This window comes from Canis lupus, chromosome 5 (genome assembly GCF_048164855.1).
Source record: "Canis lupus baileyi chromosome 5, mCanLup2.hap1, whole genome shotgun sequence".
In the NCBI taxonomy this organism is placed as follows: domain Eukaryota; kingdom Metazoa; phylum Chordata; class Mammalia; order Carnivora; family Canidae; genus Canis; species Canis lupus.
In genome coordinates this window covers 44,176,876-44,197,950 of record NC_132842.1, presented here as the reverse complement: position 1 = coordinate 44,197,950, position 21,075 = coordinate 44,176,876, and the positions used below count along the sequence as shown (strand labels likewise).

At 38.6% G+C, this 21,075-nt stretch overlaps 1 long non-coding RNA gene across 1 annotated transcript in view; it reads left to right on the top strand.

The window, feature by feature from the left end:
• Positions 1-21,075, top strand: part of LOC140633634 (uncharacterized) — a 424,514-nt gene that overhangs the window by 381,744 nt on the left and 21,695 nt on the right. The window contains exons 16-17 of the long non-coding RNA XR_012031206.1: positions 3,869-3,971; positions 9,432-9,552. This is a non-coding gene — a long non-coding RNA (uncharacterized lncRNA). The remainder of the gene's footprint in view (positions 1-3,868; positions 3,972-9,431; positions 9,553-21,075) is intronic.

Sequence of the window (21,075 nt, the reverse complement as noted above, 5' to 3'; positions counted from 1 at the left end):
CCAGGGTGGGCCTGGTAATAAGTAGTTTTTAGAAGCTCCCCCAGGTTGTTTTTATGTGTAGCCGAGGTTAACAATGGATGGTCTAAACAAAAACTATAACCTAGTTTATCTTTTAGGCCAACAAAATGCAGTGATTTTAAGTTGAGATTGAAGTGATAATGAACTAGATGAAGTGAGAAACAGAAGGATGTGAGGGAACATTCTGGGCAATGAGAATAGCCATGAAAAACAAGTTAATATGGAAATCCTGGTTTTAGAAAGCTAAGAGCAGCCTCTACAACCATTTTAGTTGTTCTTTAGAGTGAAGGAGTTATGCCCAAAAGAAGAACATTCCTAATTTCCCACAAAGCCGTATAGGAAATGACCTAAAGAAAACACACCTTCATACAAAGCTGGTACTGCCCTGTGACTGATTGGGTATGTACATAACAACCTTTCACTTCCCTGAGTATATACAGATTTAATTTGCGATTCTTGCACATGTAACTAATGTGTTTGGGATTGATACCTCAGGAGCCCTCAAAAGGGGTACTAATGAATATAATTCCACCTTGATTATGAGTTTTCAGAGACAAAGATGCTATGGAGAGGATACTGAAACTATCCATAAAAAGGTGCTCATCCTGAATTGTTACCCTATTTGGTGAGAAAAGAGGTAAAAAATGTCATGCTAACAAAAAAAATGCAGGATTTGACTCTAATATTACTAAAAGCTACAGGAAAAAAAATGACCTTTATTACATTTCCCCCTATCTTCTGAAGGCCATATCTCAGTAATCATTTTAACCCTCACAGCCTCTGAAGAAAGTTTTGTTCATACTCTAATCATGTCTGGGGCCTAATTTGATTGGTGTTCAAATCTCCACTCCCCTAGTTCTAAACATTTTTTGTTTATTTTCCATTTTGTTCTTGTCTTCCAATTGCTAATGGTTTGGGAGAATTAATGGCCCAAGGGATAAACAGGTTTTGTTTCTAAGCATAAAGGCTTTATGGTCTTGCTAAAGAATTTTTTTCTACACTATATAATTCCCTCTTCTGCTGATGACAAAAATGGTGCTTGCAGGAAATATTTGTCTTCCCATATGCCTTATGCTAGTCATGAGGGAAACAGAAATTAGAATGACCTTAAATCCTTGCACCATATTGTGTCTTTACTTCAAGCTTTCATGGTATCAGGGGACAGGGGAGAGGGAGAGGAAAGTTGTTAAAATAACGTGAACTTGGGGTAGACTTTCCAATGTAAATATCTTTTGAATTTCTTCTTTACTCTGAAATGAATTATTTGAAACACAGCACTCTGTTGTAACAAATTTTTTGTTTTATCAGGTCAAAGACAAGAGATTTATTTTCAAACTGGAGCAGAAGTTTGGGGTCATAAACAAAACTTACAAGTGTTTAATGCCTTTCAGAACATTTGATGCCATCTCTTTAAACTCATATAGTCAATAAAATATATATATATATATCCAACTCATAGAGTGAATATATTTTAAAGAAGCTCACCTTTGTATATACCTATATGTAAGCATTAACTTCTAAGTTGCCTTGAGGGGGGATGGGATACTGATGGAGTTGTTTTCACTAGACAACATTTTCAAGGTAACTTTGCTTTGGAAGTAGTAGAAAGAAAAAGTAATTTTATTTTGCAAATATTTGGGTACCTATTATGAAACAGATACAGTGCTAGAGATTGAAGATATGTATAAGTCATGATATATGGCTTTGAAGATCTTTTACCTGAGCTGGCCCTTGGAGCATGGGCAGGAGCTAGCCAGTAGGAAAGAAGAAAAGGTAGGCCAGGTGGGGGAAATATATTCAATGACACAGAAATATGAAAAGCTCTAGAAAGTTCCAAGAGGAAGGAGATCTTCAGGGTAATTGGAACATTTTATTCACGTAGGAAAAGATGGAAGACAAGTTTAAGATGATGAATCAGAAGGCAGCAGAGTGTAGTAGTTGACAGCAAAGAGTCTGTCTGAGATCAACCCCTGTTCTCTTAACCAGGTAGCTTTACTCTCTACCTTTTCCCCTCATCTGCAAAATGAAGATGATAACAATATTTCATGGATGCTGAGAATAGTGCCTGGCATGATTTTCAAATTAAGGCAACAGTTTATCCTGAGATGGTAAGGACTAATGTTAAAATGATGTCAATGGGAAGGAAAGGCCAATTGCAAGAGATGTTTCTCAGGTATATTTAAAAGGCTTACCAAATGATTGGAATGGAGCAAGTGAAGAATAGAACAGGAAGGAAAAGGTCAAGAATGGCAATCATGTTTTTAACTTGAGAAACCCTAGATGGTAGGGCCTGTGATTGAGATCAGAATATAGAAGTTGGAGATCTGTTTTTGACATGTTGTGTTTAAGGTTCCCACATAATAACCAGGTAAAGTTTCTCAATTAGAAAATAAGTAATAGGGATCCCTGGGTGGCTTGGTGGTCCAGCGCCTGCCTTCAGCCCAGGGTGTGATCCTGGGGACCCAGGATCGAGTCCCGCGTTGGGCTCCCTGCATGAAGCCTGCTTCTCCCTCTGCCTCTGTCTCTGCCTCTCTCTCTCTCTCTCATAAATGAACGAATAAAATCTTAAAAAAAATAGGAATATTAAGTTTGAAAAATAATAAAAATAATGAATTTGACATTTGTCAGTACAGAAATGGTCATTGAAGTCAAAAAAGGAACTATAAGATGAGAATACGTAGAGCGAGTTTTCTCAGTTTTGGTGCTATTAACATTTTGGGGTGGCTAATTCTTTATAATTTGGGGAGGAGGGAGGCTAGCCTGTACATTCTAGGATGTTGAGCAATATCCCTGGCCTCCACCCACTAGATGCCAATGGCTCTTTTTCCCTTCATCAACAAAAAAGGATGGCTCCAGATATCACCAAAGCTCTCCCCTAGCCCCAGGGCAGGGAAAGTGGTGGAGAAGGGTCCCTCATTGAGAACCTCAGGTTATAGAGTAATGATGATGGAGGGGGACACTTGGGAAAATTATATTCAGTTTCTGAATATATTAATTGCAAAAAATCATCGCAGTAACATATTGTTTTAAGAGGCATTCTGAAGCAGTCAAGTGCTGAGCAAATGGTATTTCTTATGATTAACCAAGTTAAAAAGTCCTTGTGTATTATAGGTGAAATTGTGGGATTTTTTAGAGCCTTTCTTGTTATAGAAGTGGTTTGGATCATTAACAAAGGATATTCATCCATCTTCACTAGGGTCGGCAGGTCTTCCTCACCCCACACACAAATGCTCAATTTCAGATGGTGAAGCCAAGCTCCAAATCCTAGACTACTTTTACCCAAGGTTGCTCTGGCTGTTGAACTAGATGAAGTATTTCAGATCCCTCTTGATTCTCAGCTTCTCAATTCTTTCTGCTCCTCCTCTATCCCCAATAGGGGAAGCTAATGCTAATGTCAGACAACATGTCTGTGGCTGTTCATAATCTTGGTTGTCATAATTGTTGAACAAGAGATTTGTGATATCATATATCTTGGTGTTACTAGGAAACATTTTTAAAAAGGCAAACAAAAACAAAGTCAGACCCTGGGTCCTGGTTTTCAACAGCAGTAAATAATTCCCTCTATTCTCTTTCACACGAGGCCCTTTTCCACATATAGTTGAGCTATATCTTAAAGGATGTGCCTCAGGACCAAGTGGCTCCTGTAAATCAAGGAACTTGCTGTAGAAAATGGTATAATCTCTATCTAGAAACTATTCCCCACAGCCTTTTGCCTTGGGGAATAATAATTAGTGAAACTGGCATTGCTCTTTAGTTTAAGTCCGTTTCTCCTCTTGGATGTACCTGAAAGTTGTTGGTCTTTTTGTGTGTTTTTTGTTTGACTCTTTATTTTTCTCTCCCCACCCCGCAGCCAGATAATCTCAAAAAGCAAAGATTTACTGCCTGGAACTGAAAGTCACTGTTCATTCAGCCAACAAAATCTGGTCTCCAGCTAACGTTGAAGGCAACTGACTGTGAGTGCCTCAACCTGTTGAACCTGCAAAGGCCCCACCTCCCATACCACTGGCCGTGGCATGGAAAATTCCTGGGCACAGAAGGGTCAGCCTACAGACAAGGAATCAGCCAGCCATGCTCCTCTGGGCACAAGGACCTTGGCATCTAGCCAACCACTGTCATTAAAAGTGGGGGCTTTTATGTTAGTTTTTCTTAAGTTCATGTTTCGGGCAGCTTTTTATTATGATGTGATTTTTTTTTTTCCCAAGGCCAGGCCTCCACCCTCACATCTTTGGTGGAATGTGTTAATAATTTGCTCTAGGGAGATGAAAGCCTCTTTGATACAAGTAGAATAAACACATGGAACACTGCTCAAAGGTCTAATTTCCACAATAGGAGCCCAGTTTGGGGACTGAGAGTTGGATGGAGAGAACAGTCTCATTTCTGAATCACTTTTCTCCCACAGTGTCCCTCCTTTGCCTCTGCAGCTCTTTCCTGACTTATCCAACTTAGGACAATGCCAGCATGTGCTCTAGGATTCTCCAGACATTTGGCAGCCAACAAAGGCCATCACTAACTGTTGTAAATCCCTCCACAAGTCCTGAAACAGACTGTAAAGGCAATTTCCTTCTGGATGGGGTTACTTTGTGTGAGCCGAAGATCTTTCTAAGTGCTAAATTAAGACTTAACACATTAAAGTGGAAAAGACATCATTGAGTCCAATTTCTTCTTTTTATAATGAAGATGTGAATGCCCAGGAAGATCATATGCCTTGTCTAGAATCACACAGGTCTTCCAAATCCCAGCATGGATTGTCCTCAAGACCTATGCTATTACAGTCCCATGGTTCCCAAGGACTGGCAGAAGTCAAAACAAACAAAAACCCTCTTCAGGGTTTCTCTAACTGCCTCTTTCTGTGCCCATCCCCATTTTGAGGTGCTTCTCTCCATCAAACTCTAAGCACTACCTCAGGAGCCCATGAGCTCTCTAGAATCTCACTCAGTTGCTTGGTCTCAGTAGTCTGACATGTTGGAGGTGTCTTACCCATGGTTCCCCAAAGCTTTCATCCTATACCCTAAAGGCCCTGCTTTCTGAAGTCGAATGACTTCTCAAAAAGACATCCCAGCAGACAGTGAGTCAATGAGTTACCTGTCTCAGACCCCAGGTAGTTCATAGAAATTCCTCTCCATTCATAGAAATTCATTCGAACATCCTGAAGACAGCCTGGAGAAGACTTGAGCGTGGCTGTAGTTAGTATTTCTTGGTGATCTTTGTACTTGAGGCCCTTTCAAGTTTTGTTTTGATATTCATTCATCGGTAGGTTTGAGCACTTCAAAGGAATTGGTTTGGGGGCAACTTATAGTCTGGTGGAGAGTCCCAGTTAACGGGTCCAGAGACCAAGGTCTGGGAAATGCTATCAACTATACTTGACCTTATGAAGCTACATAATCTCCCTGTGCCCTGACTTCCCAACTATATAAAATGGGGATAAAACCTGCTCTAACCCATTTCTCAGGATTGATGTGAATCTAATTAGACAATAAATATTAAAGTAGTTCCTTAAGTAACTAGATGGGAAAGAGTCTTATTATTTAAGGTGGGATTTTTTTAAATCTAATAATCTTATGGATTTATAAACAATGGATAAATAATCCTACTTATAGTAGCTATTTCATTAATGGCAGACTCCTGCGTTAAGCTTCATTCCATGGAGCATGAATTCATGTGTTTTTCAACATTCTTATGATGAATTTTCTATGTGAATGTTTGCAAGATTTTTTTTTTTCAGGCACCAAATATCCACTTTTCAGCCACTCTGATCCAAAGGTTATCCTATCATTTCTTTTCCAAAATGTGAAACATGACAGTAATCAATCCTCTTTTCATCCAAATTTTGTAGCTTTGATCTTCATTATCTTAACATTCAAAATATATAGATTTTTTTTTATCATCAAAGTCATAAAATGTGTTTTGGCCCAGACACCTCAAGAGATTAAAGTTCACTTCTTCAGTTTCTGTCAGATTTTTCCTTTGTAGCAATTTTCCTCAATGTCCTGAGGCCACATTCCTCAGACGTATCCTCCTCCTCAACTGCTGTCCTCCTTATCCTTCTCCCTCTCTGCTGTACACGTAGTCCTTTCTAGAACAGACAGTTCAACAATTATTTGAGAAAAATACCACTTATTGACCAATTGTTTAATTCCTTATGGCTTCATTTCATCTCAAAAACAGCATTTTAATTTGTATTTTTAAATTGATACCCTTTCCAAAGTTGAAATGTTCCTAAGAAAAATTAACAGTGTTTTTGGTCCACTGATAATTAGTGATATCTTGCCCCGTAATACTTGGCAGCCATGACAGTTTGAAACTTCTGCCTGGAATTTCTTACTGAAATTAGCTCCTTGACCATTTATGTTCAACAAAATAGTAATATTTTTTATTCTTTCCCAAATCACACCCTTGCTACATGTACTTTGAGAATAAGCTTCCTTCCTTCCTCAGTTACCCCCATGGAGAAATGACCCATGATATGCTGCTCTTCAGAACCTTGGAAATCTTGGTGCCAAGGTGCCAAATAGGCAGGGAGAACAGAAACAAATCACCAAAAGGGCACCAGAAAGAGAGATGGGTAGCTTCTCTTGACCCAACTGTGGGGTTGCCTTTCAGGCACTGGGCAAACCATTTTTATGTGTGTGCCACCTCTACCTAAGCTGTCTCCTCCAAGCTACTAAGCAAAATGGTGTGTGGTTTCTAAATCCAACTTGGTGAACCTCAAGCTACAAATTAGTTTGTCATTAATTAGTGATCTCCCACAGAAACAGAGAAATCTCACTGACCTCCAAAGAAGTTGTGTGAATTTATTCTTGCTTTGTAGTTTGCTTAAAAGAGACAAAGCATTCTGTAAAATGTTAACAAGGTCCAGCCTTGGGGATTTACAACTGTTTACCTAGCACTGTTGCTCCCACTGCTAGTCTGTCTTGTCACTTGCCCAAGTCCTGCCCTTGTTTCATCCTCCCCTGACCTGATATAATACAAGAACATCAATATGATGACCCTAATAATGGTTCCTTTGTGTTTGTACCATTGCTTTTCACCCAAAAATCCTTCAGCCCATAAACTCACAAAGCCAGGAGCCCTGTATCAACCTGCTCTGTTTCTGGAAGGTGGAACACAGGCTTGTTAATTCATATGAGACTGAGGACAGAGTACATTTTCCATGTGTGGCATTACAGGAGTTAAGTGATTAGTCCTCAGACTAATCACCAGAGAGGGAAATAAATTGTGGCAGAATTTAGCCTGTTTCACAATAGGCTCTGTCTGTGGAGTTATCTTCAGAAGTCACCCTCTGTTAAACACTAGATTAATTGTGTTGATACTCACTATTAATTGATAACTGGCTGGGACTTTCCACTCCAAGAAAATGGCAAAACAAGAAGCATTCCTTTGACCTGTACTTTTCTTTTGAATCAAATTAACTCTGGGGCCATCCCTTTGAGGCAGTCAAGTGCCTTCATTTGTTCAATATGAATTTATTAAATATCTTCTTCCTTTGAAGTCTTATATATGAGAAAACAAAAGTACTTTCATGCCAGAAACTGGGTATCTTGCTTTTGAAAAGAGAAAAGATCCAAACGTGGAAATAGTAGTCCAGGTGGCACACGATTAAATGCCAAAACTAGTTGCTCACTCAGTGGGTGTTGTGGGGTCCCCAAGAGAGAAGAATGAATGGGAGTCAAAGAGGTCTGGAAAATTTACAGAGAGTGGACACATTTCTGGGATTTAATGAATGATTAAAAGAGTGAGCTGGAGAGCAGACCAGTGTTCTAGGCAGCAAGCACTGCTGAACGTAACATGTCTTTACAACAGCCTAAACAAAATTTGGGTAAGGTGGAAAAGAAGAGACAGAGCTTAGTGGTGGGGGTCACTTGGCTGCTCTGGTCTAAGGAGCAGGTGATCTGGTGATCTGGTCTCTCTCTCAAGTTGATCAAGGCCTGGTGTGCTCCAAGGCTGGCCCAGACTCTCCTCAGCAAGCACTGCCTGCCACCCCAGAGCCCTCTGAGCCTCTGTAGCACCTTCCATCCAAACCTAGCCTCTGCTTCATCACCTTCATGGCACCAGAGAGGGCCCCAGGAGGCTCACAGTCTTTCCACACAGAAACGGAGGCACAAAACCTCAGGGCCTCCACTGTCTGATCCTTTATGCTATAGCCTGGTTTCGTGGCAGATGGAAATTTAGTTTCTTTCTGGGATCCTAAGAAAGTGAAAGCCAGCTTTCTTTGCCATCATTCCTCCCTGTACCTATTCAAATACCACCAAGGCTACAGAGGTCTTTTTATCTGACTCTTCCCTGGGCCCCACCCCCTATATGGAACAGGGCTCTCACTTATGCCCTCTGCATCCTATCACTCCTCCACCATAAAACAGCAAATTCATGGCCTCGATGTCCTGGAAGAATGATTCTTTTCTACCCCATGGGAAGACAAGTCTCCAAATCTTGGCTTTTAAAGGGAGAAATATAAATTTTTATTCTTGAAAATCTACTCTCAAGACAATAGCCTTAAGAATAGGTTCTGTTTTGAGTACCAGAAGCTATTATCTGGATTTTCATAATTGGAAAAGTCTGTTTTGTTTTGTTTTTTATCCAACCCCTCCCATTTCCCTACTACCCCACTGAGACCCGTGCACAAAGATACCACCACTTTTGAGCATGCCTGGTCAAAAGGAGAAAATAAGTCTAAAAGCAAGAAAATAGCCCATTTATATCTTCTGGAGTTTAAAATGACATGTGAAAGGAAAGTTAACAAGACTTCTTAAACTAATCTGGCCCCAGTAAGATTTCAGAGACATGGAAACTTGGTCTATATAGTCATCCAAAACACCTGTTTGTTTTCTGTAACATGAAAGCTACATAGGAAATTATGCAAACCATTTGGAAAGAACATGTTCCTTCTGCAGAATGGGCCCTTTCCTTTCCAGATCTAACTTTTGCTTTTAGGTAACTTGTTTATGTTCCAAAAAACCCTCAGTGTTAGGAGCACAATAGCCATCAAGACTTATTTTTAGAAAGAACACCACCACCCTATATTCTGAGACTCTTTTCATTCTGCTTTACTAAGAGATCTTATCTATTACGTTTAATCTGTTCATGTACTACACAAACACCTGATTCACAGCCCTTTGACCATTACTGGTCTAGTGGTGACCACAATCTATAGAAAATTTTAATGAGTCATGAATGAGTCTCTGAAATATGTAGGCCTCTACACAAAATTCAGATTAGACTAACCAACTGCCATGGGCTAAATTGTGTCCCCCATCAAATTCCTACGTGGAAATCCTAACTCCCAATGTGACTGTAATTGGAGATAGGGCTTTTAGGAGGTGATTAAGGTTAAATGAGGCCATAAGGATAGGGGTCCTAATCTGATAAGATTTATATAGCCTTATAAGGCTCTCTTCATCCCTTCCACATGTGTCAAGGAAAGGCCCTGTGAGAACATGGTGAGAAGGCAGCCATCTACAAGCCAGGAAGAAAGCCTTCACCAGAAACCAAACCCTGCTAGAACCTTGATCTTGAACTTTCCAGCCTCTAGAACTGTGAGTAAGTACATTTCTGTTTTTCAAGCCAATCCAGCCTGTGGTGTTTTATGGCAGCCAGACTAATACACCGATTAACATGCAGGATAAGAAAGTTTTATTCAGCATCATCTTCAAAGACGGTCTTGAACACCATATTAGAGGTGTGTGTGTGTGTGTGTGTGTGTGTGTAGAGAAGACATTTTATTTTGCTCTGAAGTATGCTCCTGGATTTGTAAACATGTTTACTAAGAGTAAATTTCCAGTGTTTTCTGCATGTTTATTTTGATTGATTGGAAGAACACAGTGGTTTCTTGAATAAAGCTGGGAAGTAAGTACTAGCCTAGTATCAAATGTTGCTCACACCTTTTTTTTTGCAAATAATCTACATCAACTTATAGATAATTTGGGTTCAAATATAAGGAATACTGTGGGTTACTCTTACATAGGATGTTGATAGTAAAGAGGCTCATTCATTTATTTTAAAAAGAAAGAGGTAACAATTGGGGCATTTAGAAAGGGAGTTCTCCTTTCCTTGTTTTTTTTTTTTTTTTTTAAAGATTTTATTTCTTTATTCATGAGAGACACAGAAAGAGAGAGGCAGAGGGAGAAGCAGGCTCCATGCAGGGAGCCCGATATGGGACTCGATCCCAGGACCCCAGGATCACACCCTGAGCCGAAGGCAGACACTCAACCTCTGAGCCACCCAGGCGTCCCTGTTTTTGGTTTTTAAAAAGCATGTATATTGTTGTTTAGTTAGAACTAATACCTTTAGCTGCTTTACCTCTAGTAAGCCTCACAACAACCCGAGGAGGCAGATATGTTGCCTTTACCACTTTCTATTCCCTTGGGCAAGTTCTTTTAAAGAAAGAAAACTGGTTTTGCTTCAGTTTCTGCATTTGGAAAATGGGGATAATATTAATACCTTTCTGTAAGGTTGTTGTAAAAATTACATGAGATAATATATGTAAAGTCTGTAGAAGAATACCTGCTCAATACAAGTTCCAGCAGTGATAGACATGTTAGTGTTATCATTACTATTGTTTTTAGTATAATGGTTATTTTATAGATCTGAAAGCTAAGTAAGTCTCAGAGTAGTCAAGGATCATGCCTGAGATCACATAGCTAGTAAATGACAGATCCAAGATTCAAATCCAGATCCATCTGATGTCCATGTCCATGCTCTACATGCCTGCCACCTTACCCTGTCTCCAGCTAACTAGATGTGGGCATCGTGCTCTTACAAACACAGAGCTGAAGAATACTCAGTTGACTAGAACTCCTATCTTGCTCAGAAAAGGAATCCTTTTTTATTGAAAAAGAGCTGGACCTTTCTTTTCAAGGGTCAGCAGCTTGGTCACTGCCTCAGAGCAGCAGTGCAGAGTTGCCTTAATCTTTCTCTGTCTTAGAACTTCCCTTCTCCTCACCCTGCCTCCTGGATGCTGATAAATCAAAGAAATAGCAACAACATGGAAAGACTAAATAAACATTTCTTTAAGGATCATATGAGAGGGGATTTTTCTTTTTCATTAAACGTTTGATAACAACATGTTAGGCTTTTTGATGTTACTTTCCTGTATTTTGGACTGGATAAAAGTATGTGACTCATAGAAATGACCATGGAAGGAAAAGCAAATGAGTCACCTTGCCCAGCCCATCTGAATCTTCCCGTGGCCATACCCCTGGGAGCAGCATCCCTGAGGGCCAATCCAGCCAGCGCTCCTCATGCAGCAGTGGGGGCTGCATAGGACAGGAGTTTCTTCAGGAGACATTGGAATCTCAGAAAAGGAGTGAGTCAGGGAAAGTTAAACATCAGAGCCTGAAGGAGTTACCCTGTAACTTTTCCAAAAAAACATTTACTGCTATCAGCTTAGAGGTTTCTTGTCCATGTTTCATCTCTTCCAACCCCCAAGTACACCCCCACAGCAGAACACTCTCTCCTTAGTACTATGCACACTTCAAAGGGTTGCCGTCCATAGTACCCTCCTGCCCTTTTGAGCAAGCTTGAGGCACTTAGATTTGTGTATTTTTCCAACAGATAAATCTCTGTTCCCATTATTGTTTTTATTGCTCTATTGGAATTTGTCCAGCATGTATCCTTCTGGTACCAAAGTGCCCTGGTTAAGGCTTCGGTCTTCGGTCTCTGGGAGTTGGAGAGAGAATTACTATATCCCTCAGCCCACTTAGCCTCAGGTCTTTTGAAACTTCTTCCTTTTAGTCATCTAGTTGGCAAACCACATTTAAAACCTAAGCTGCTGTCCATTTTTGTGCAATCTGAGTCTCTCTCTTGGTGTGCTATTCTCTATATTCATGTCTGCTTTTCTCAATTCAGATTTTGGTGTTTGGAGACCTTGAACTTGAATTCCTACAGCCCTAATTATTTAGCTTATGGACTTTGGGCAAGTCGATCAACCTGTTTGAGCCTTAGTTTCCTGATCTGGGACAAGAGGATAATTCCCATTTCCTAACATTGGGTGGGAATCTGTAGCTGGGTGAGTGAGGACAATGCTGATCCTCTCCAGTGGGCTTCTTGCAGCCCACATCATTCAATAACTTATTTTTCTCCAGGGACAGCTTCCCTTGATAGTCCTTCAAGGTGATTAAAAAAAAAATTCCTCTCATATTTTATCTCAGGAGAGAGATTTTTTTCTGTCTTCACTAGGATTTGTAATTATGCTACTGTTTATTTCCTGATACCAAGAGCTGACTTAAGCCTAAAATTGAGCAAGTAGCTTATAGCTTATTCCTCTCATCCAAATCAATAATAAAAATTAAAAATGATGTCAGTACTTCTGTTGGTGTTTTTATAAATCCACTTAAAACTTCTCTTGCTCAGAATTTATGTAAATTCTATGTAAATGCAAACATGTAAACTGAAAAGCAATAGAAAGGCTGCCATTACATACATAAGTAAATTTCCCAGGAACATTAAAACCTTCAGGTGACTCTAAAAAATAATACTTTAATCTCTGCTCCATTAAGAAAAAAGCAAACAAAAAAGATAAAGCTCTCAATATAATGTGCTTTTATTTTGTGAGTGTTAATTGGCCTTAGGTATGTTTATATTTATTTTTTTCACCTGTTCAGGGTGTTAAGAGATAATTTCTTGTAGACAGTTTGATCCATTTTAAGTTTGATAACTTATTTCCTTCTTTTTAGAATGATATACAGACTTCTGACAGTCAACCCTTAGATATTTGTGCAGAGTTCTCCAAAGAAACAATTCATTTATAATTGTCATTTAAAATTCACCCAACAATCTCCTCCTTCAAAGTAGTTAATATTCCAAACATCAATTGTGGAACAATTTTATGTTCATCTTAAAAGAAGCACAAAGGAGCTATATTGGGATCAATCTTCTATTTAAGGTAGGTTTGTTGTTTTCTTTTTTCATAGCTACACACCAAATCTACCTTACTTCACTCCTCTCCCCCAAATAGCAAATGATCAACAACCGTAAAGTAGGTTATATTTCTGTAAACTGTTCTGCTATCAACCCAAGGCTTGTTGTGTTGCCTGAGACCTGTGTGTCTGTAAAGTGCTCTTAATCCATAAAAAGGAATTGGAAATCACAAGCCCAGCAAGCATTGATCCAGAAGAAATAGGAAAGCAAAGTGTTCACATTCAACAAACTGTGCTCGTGATAGATTATCATCCTATTCAGAATATGAATTATGACTAAACAAATGATTAAGCTAAAAATAAAATATGTATCTCAATTCTTTCTTAATTGGACCATGATCTCTGTGGAGAAAGGGGGTTTCAGATAGAGTTGACTAGCAGTTTTCACCACAATTAAAGCACAGTCTAGGGCAGCCCAGGTAGCTCAGTGGTTTAGCACTGGCTTCACCCTAGGGCCTGATCCTGGAGACCAGGGATCGAGTCCCACATCAGGCTCCCTGCATGGAGCCTGCTTCTCCCTCTGCCTTTGTCTCTGCCTCTCTCTCTGTCTCTGTGTCTCTCATGAATAAATAAATAAAATCTTTAAAAAAAATAAAACACAGTCTAACAATTGCTCACCCAAATCAATCTATTGAAGTAAATTGTTGTTATTAATGTATTAATGACAAGATATAAAATATCAACAAGATGAAATCATTATGCAGACCAGAGAAAGCAAGGAGGCCAGGCAGCTGGGTGAGTGAAGCAGGCTGAAGGATAAACTGGAGAGCTGGCCTCTGGCTAAGGGGGCAGCTGCTACTTCATTCCAGCCATTTCATGTCAAGTAGAAATGTAGGTTCAGAAGTCTGTTCAATCTTTTGATTTTTCAAGAGAACCCCAAAATAATAGTTTTTTTTTAAGTGTGAACTCTACTCATATTCAAATCTTTAAACTCATTCGATTTTTTAAAGGATTGGCTACAAGCCTGAAGGAACTTCAGAACTGGGGGCAACATTCAGCTTCCGTCCTGTTAATATGTGATCTTTAATTTAAATTTATATCGCAGACACTTGCTGAATGCTGACCAAACTTGTTTCTTCTCCTTTCTGAGCACACAGCTAAATTATATTTCTCAGTCTCCCTTATAGTCTGCCTAAAAGAATGTGGGTGGAAGCAATGGCTATTACTATTAGGCTTTGTCCTCCACTCCTTCCCTCTCTTCTCTGCCAGCCCATGCCTGAGGATCCAGGGTGACCCCAGGGTCCCAGAAAATGGCATAACTTCCAGATGTAAGGACCCAAACACCCACAAGGAGGAGACTTTCCTGCTCCATTCCTCCACTTCAAAGAACCTTGCATTGGACTGTGAGAGAAGAAATAAACCTTTTTAAAAGCCCTTGAAATATTGGGGGTTTTACAACATTTAGCTGATTTTTTCTTTTTTTTTTTTTCATTTAGCTGATTTTGATATAGTTTAAGAATTTCTCCATTATGTGTCAATAAGGGGGAACTGTTAGCCCAATTTGTTCTTTAAGCAGCAAAACCTCAAAAGTAATGAAATATTTTTTGTGTGCTGACATAGTACATGAAGAAATAATGCTAATATTTTAAGTCTACTTTGGTGTTTTTTGAGATCACAAATGGGAGTATGTCTTCATAACCAAACTGCTTTCATTAAGAAACTTCACTGGTAGATATAATAAGCCTTCTCTCTGTATAAAATGCTCTGGAGCAAAGACAGGGTGAGTTAGAGATAACTGCATTCTACAACCATATCTGTAAGCCCTTTTCTTCTTCAGGTTATCTTTTGCATTTTTGGCTGACCTAAAATCTCATCACTTCTTGAATAGCCAGAATAGCCATGTGTCGAGTAGAAATTATAGTCCGTCCTCCCTCTCCCTCCTACATTTGGTTTTTCTGTCTCCACCTACATAACTCTTATTTTTAACATTCATCCCAGAGAGAAATACTAATGCATCAGAATGTTTTAACGATTCCTATTTAAAATCATTCCTTCTTTTGGAAACTTGAGTAATTTCTAAATCAGTAAGGAATGCACACATAGCAAATAGGGAAAATATTGCAGAATGAAGTTTTATGACCCCTCTCTGCTTCATTGTCAGAATGAAGAATTCCATTATCCACTGGAACATAGTGAGAGAAAAAACCTCAGCAAAGTAGCCTTTGTAATAATGATAGACATTTTCTTTTTTTTTTTAAAGACTTATTTATTTAATTCTGTGTGTGGTGTGTGTGCACAACCAAGGGGAGGGGTAGAGGGAATGAGAGCGAGAGAGAGGATCTCATGCAGCTTCCCTGCTGAGTGCAGAGCCCAATGTGGGATTCAGTCTCAGGGCTCTGAGGTCATGACTTGAACCAAAATCAAGAGTCAGAGACTCAACCAACTGAGTCACCCAGGCATCCCAATGATAGACATTTTCAAATGAATTAGTATACTGGGCATGTACATATTATATCTAAATAAAATACTTGTAGACTCAGAAAGTAGTGATGTAGTTTTGTGATTACATTGGGCACCAAATGGGGTAGTAAGAGAGCACCATAGAGCAGTGCTAATCTTTTTATAATCACCATAAGTCAGACCTTGGTAGAATGTCATATCCAGCTGTGGTTCATAGTGCAGAAGAAAATGCAGTACTTGGTGAAAGTTTAGAGGAGACTCACAAATCTGATTAAGAGAATGATAACAGGATCTACCTGAAGAAATAAAACTTAAGCCACAGTTTCCACCTGTATGAAGGGCTTTGCTTCCTTTCTTTGGAAAGGGAAAAACATACAAGAAAAAAATGGACACCAGGAGATACAGATGGCCAATAGGCATCAGAAAAGATGCTTACCATCACTAATCATCAGAGAAATGCAAATCAAAACCACAATGAGATGTCACCTCACACCCGTCAGAATGGCTAAAATCAAAAAGACTAGAAATTATAAGTGTTGGTGAGGATCTAGAGATAAAAGAACCATCATATGCTGTTGGTGGGAAATGTAAATTGATACAGCCACTATGGAAAACAGTACGGAGGTAAAAGAAAGAAAGAAAGAAGAAAGAAAGAAAAGAAAAAATACCATATGATCCAATAATTTCACTATGAGGTATTTACCCCTCAAAAAACAAAAACACTTAATTGAAAAGATACATGCACCGCTATGTTTATTACAGTATTATTTATGGTAGCTAAAATATGGAAGCAACCTAAGTATCCATTAATAAACAAATGAATAGAGCACTGGGTGTTATGCTATATGTTGGCAAATTGAACTCCAATAAAGAAGAAATAAAAAAATAAAAATAAAAAAGACCAAAAAAAATGGTCACACACACACACACACACACACACACACACACACACCATGTGCCATAAAAAAAGGATGAGATCTTGTTATTTGTAACAATATGGATGGACTTAGTGGGTATTATACCAAGTGAAATAAATCAGAGAAAGACAAATACAATATGATTTCACTTATATGTGGAATTTTTTTTAAAAAAAAGAAGAAATGAATAAGCAGACAATAAAAAATCAGGATCAGGGATGCTTGGGTGACTCAGTGGTTAAGAGGCTGCCTTTGACTCAGGGCATAATCCCAGGCTGGGGATCAAGTCCCACATCAGGTTCCCAGCATGGAGCCTGCTCCTCCCTCTGCCTGTGTCTCTGCCTCTCTCTCTGTGTCTCTCATGAATAAATAAATAAATCTTTAAAAAAACAAAACAAAAACATCAGAATCAGACCTATATATTCAGAGAACAAACTGATGACTGTCAGAGGGAAAGGGGATTAAAGGATGAGCAAAATAGGTGAAGTGGAGTGGGAGATCCAAGCTTTTGGTTATGGAATGAATAAGTCATTGATATAAAAGGCACAGCATAGGGAATATAGTCAATGATGTTGTATGATGACAGATAGTAGCTATCCTTTTGGTAAGCGTAGTATAACATATGGAGAAGAGAAACACTATATTGTATGCCTGAAACCAATGTAACATTGTGTGTCAACTATACTCAAATTAAAAATATTTTAAAAATTTTAAGTAGGCTCCATTCCTACTGTAAGCCCAATGGAGAGCTTGATCTCACAACCCTGAGATCAAATCCTGAGCTGAGATCAAGAGTTGGACACTTAACTGACTGAGCCACCCAGGTATCCCCCAATAAGAATTTTAAAAAGAAAGAAAGAAAGAAAGAAAGAAATGAGCTTAATTTTCACTTTTTGGAAATTTGAGTTAGACAGTGGGCTGGCCAGTGCTAGAGGGGCATTCCTGTAGCATTCTTGCTCACATCTGAAGAGTATATCTCTACTAATATCACTCTACTGCTCTGCTCATCACACTGTCTACCACCTAATTTAGATTATTGTCTATTTCTTTTAGGGATATGCACCCTCCCTATATCTGTGGGCATCATGAAAAATGAGTTGCCTCCTCACCTATTCAATGTTAACTCAGAGGTGAGCAAAACTGATACCTGAGGCCTGGAAAAAATTAGTGATAAAGTAGAGACAAATAGTTGTGATTCCTTAGTCTATTTTGTTTATCATCCCAATGTATACCCAACATAACCTTACAAAATAGGGCTTCTAGGTAAGCACTATCATCCTCACTTTACTGATGAGGAAATGGAAGCATGGAGAGGTTAAGTGACCTGCCCGAAGTTATAGAGCTAGCAAAAGTGGAAATAGGAGTTAAAACCAGACAGTGTGATTTTAAAATCATTTTGTCTTAACTATGAGACCATATTAACAATGCTACATAATTATTGGGAATGGAAAGCATCAACCACCACCGCATTTTAAGTCACTTTTGAACTAGGCTCATATCTCCAAGCAGACGTTGAATTAGAGACCCCTAGGAAATACAGGTGGCAGAAACATGAAAAAATTGTTTTAAGGCATTGGTTGCCAGTCTTTAGACTGAGCAAAATATGAAGGATTGTCCAAGAAGATCTAGATCAGTTTCTGAATATTAGGAAATGACCTGAGGATGACAAAGATCTGAGACAAAGCATGAAACCAAACCAAAATTGAGTATCCTAAACATAATTTTAGTCCTATCAGACCGACAAGCCAAGCTTTATAAATCGGACAGTTGTGGGATTCATTATTTTCTTGATTATTCTGCTTTTGGTTTTCATAGCTTTTAGAAGTCTTTTGCCAATTAAAAATAAGAACATTATTTAACTGGCTTGTTTTGAGGCTAAGGGGTAGAGGACCCTAGATGATGCATGAGGTAAAAGGAATAAGAAAAAGAAGAGGATTTTGGTTTTGCCCACACTTGAACTCTAGAGGGAGAAATAGTGGATTCAGGGCAGCCCGGGTGGCTCAGTGGTTTAGCGCTGCCTTCAGCCCAGGGCCTGATCCTGGAGACTCAGGATTGAGTCCCACATCAGGCTCCCTGCATGGAGCCTGCTCCTCCCCCTGCCTGTGTCTCTGTCTCTGTGTCTCTCATAAATAAATAAACAAAATCTTTAAAAAAATAGTGGATTCATAAGTGGTTATAGCAGAAAAGGTCAAAGTAGAATCCCACGGAGTGGGAGACACTCAAGTCAAGGGACTGCTTGACTCAGAAATCATTCCATGAAAGACTTTTCCCTTGGAGTGGCACTCATGTGTACCAGCCGTGAAGCGCATTGAGTTTAGTAGGTGAAGTTGTTTTCTTTTACCTTCATACACACTCAGCCTTTCATCAGAACTGCATATGTCACACAAGCTGTGGAATGAAGATCATCTCTTTCCCTGTACAAACCCATCAAGGAAATGGGTCCTTTCAAGAAGAGACTTCCTTAAAAGTCAGAATCAAGAAAGAGGAGGTCCAAAGTTTAGGAAAAATGCCAGCCAGGTGGCAGAGCCCTAAGCAGTCCAAATTGACTTTAAAATCAGTTGCTGTCAGTCTTCTAATATTGTCATTTTTTCAAGATTGTCAATTTAGGTCTTTTGCATTTCCATGCAAATTTTAGAATTAGCTTTTCAGTTTTTACATACCAAAAATATCTGATGGATTTTAGTTGAGATTATGCTAAATCTACAATTCAGGAGTTGGCAAACTTTTTCTCTAAAGGGTTAGATGGTAAATATTTTAAATTTGGCAAGGTGGGAGGGCAAAAACAGCCATACAATAGATAAATGAATAGGCATGGCCATGTTCCAATAAAACTGCTTACAAAAGCAGGCAGCTTTGGTCCATGGACCATAGGTTTTTGACCCTATAGCAGAGAAAAAAAATTTTCCTTCTACTCTTCTGGGTTCCACATCTGTGACCATGAAAAGTAACTGATAAGACTAAGATAGACTAACAACAGAAAAACAAACAAGTTTATTAACAAACAAGTAGTGCATATACATGTGGGAGAAACTTAGTGATGAATAAATGGAAGGAGTGGTTAGACCATGGGGTTTAGATAGAATTTTAACAAAAGAAAATAAATTTGTAGAGAAGTGACAAGACAGGAAAAGAAGTTTAGGCATTTAGGGGTGACATACTGTGGGAAGGTAAATATAGAGAGAAGCTAATGGATGATGAGGGCTAGTTAGTAAGTTTTGTTTGTTGTAGACTTCTAGTGGCATCTCATCTCAAAATATAAGGTTGTTCTCCCATCCTGGTAAGGAAGTGAGAGGAGGACACCTCCACAATGGGAATTTATGTTTTGCTTTCACACAATAGGAAGGGGGCAGAGAGCTCATCCTGTGTCTACTTTTTCTTAATTGCATTTAGCTCAAAATAATCTTTATTCCAGAGTGGCATATTTTGGAGTGGCATACTCTGAACCTCTTTCTTCACTATAGTGCCTTTGAACAATGTTTTCTAATCCGTAGACATAGTATATCTCTCCTACTGAATTAGATCTTCTGTACTTTAATTCAGCAATGTTTTATTGTTCTCATTGTACAAGTTCTGTACATTTTTGTCAAATATATGCAAACCTCATGAATTTTTTTGTAAATGGATTCAAATTAACTTCATATCAGTGAAATTTCTTTCTGTAAAGTCTCTTTTAGGGAATATGGGAATTTATAATTTATGCCTTGTCAAGAAAAATATTACTACTATTTTGCTTACTAAGTGATGTTCAAATATGGAAATGGAATAAAATTAAAAATCAGCATAAACCAATCTGCCCTTAAAATCACATTAATTTTTCCCTCTGATTTAGTCCTTCTTAAAAAGACTTTTTAGAAAAGGAACCGAGGAACAGAAAATATAGAATTAAAATTATAAAGAATCAACTTTCCACAAGTCACCCTTAGAGAGCATGAGAACTGCTGCATATTTTATTTTGAATAACTACTTTTAAAAAATTACTTACCACAATATAATTTGTAATTATATTTTGCTTAGAACAACCTTAAGATGAGTTTGTAGGATATGTATATGCTTTTGGGTGGCTATAAAGTTAGGACTGGGATTAAGATGTTGCCAAAACAACATCTTTGGGAAAAAATTCCCAAAGTAAAAAGCCATAAACAATGAAGAGTACTTTGTGCTGTGTGCATACATATGGTACAGTGGTAAAGAACATGAGTTTGGAATCAGAGAGCCCTGATTTCAGTCCTGGCTCTGCTACTCTCACTCTCTGAGACGTTGGGCAAGTCATTTAAAAATTCTGAGTTCGAACTTCCTCATGTATAAAATGAAAATAATATCATTACCTACTCCATGAAGTAGTGGTGAATATTGTATGAGATAATTTGTGAAACATTCTTAGACATTTCCAAGAATGTAGTAAATGATCAATAAGAGATAGAGACTATTATAATGTTCTTATTTATGAAGATGTTGGAATCCATGATGATGATGATGATGATGATGATGACAATTATTATAAAACTTACATATATGACAAATTTGTTCTGATTTCCCCCACCAAAAACCTTAATACAAGCAAGAAAAATCTCTGACAAATGTCTTCAGATTTCAGTAGTCAGCTGGAGAGGGGTGGGGATGTGAAAAGATGAGAGAGATTGATGGTATAGAAGCAAACAAACAGTAATTCCTCCTCACTGGACTTCAACCTGAGAAAGGAAGGCCTAGAAAGGAGCAAAGGCCAGTCCTGACGCTCTTTTTATTCCATAACAATAGGAAGAAACAGAATCTCTTAAGAGTCTTCACTTCTGGTCTTTTGGCTCCCAAATCCACTATTCTGTTTTATGTCA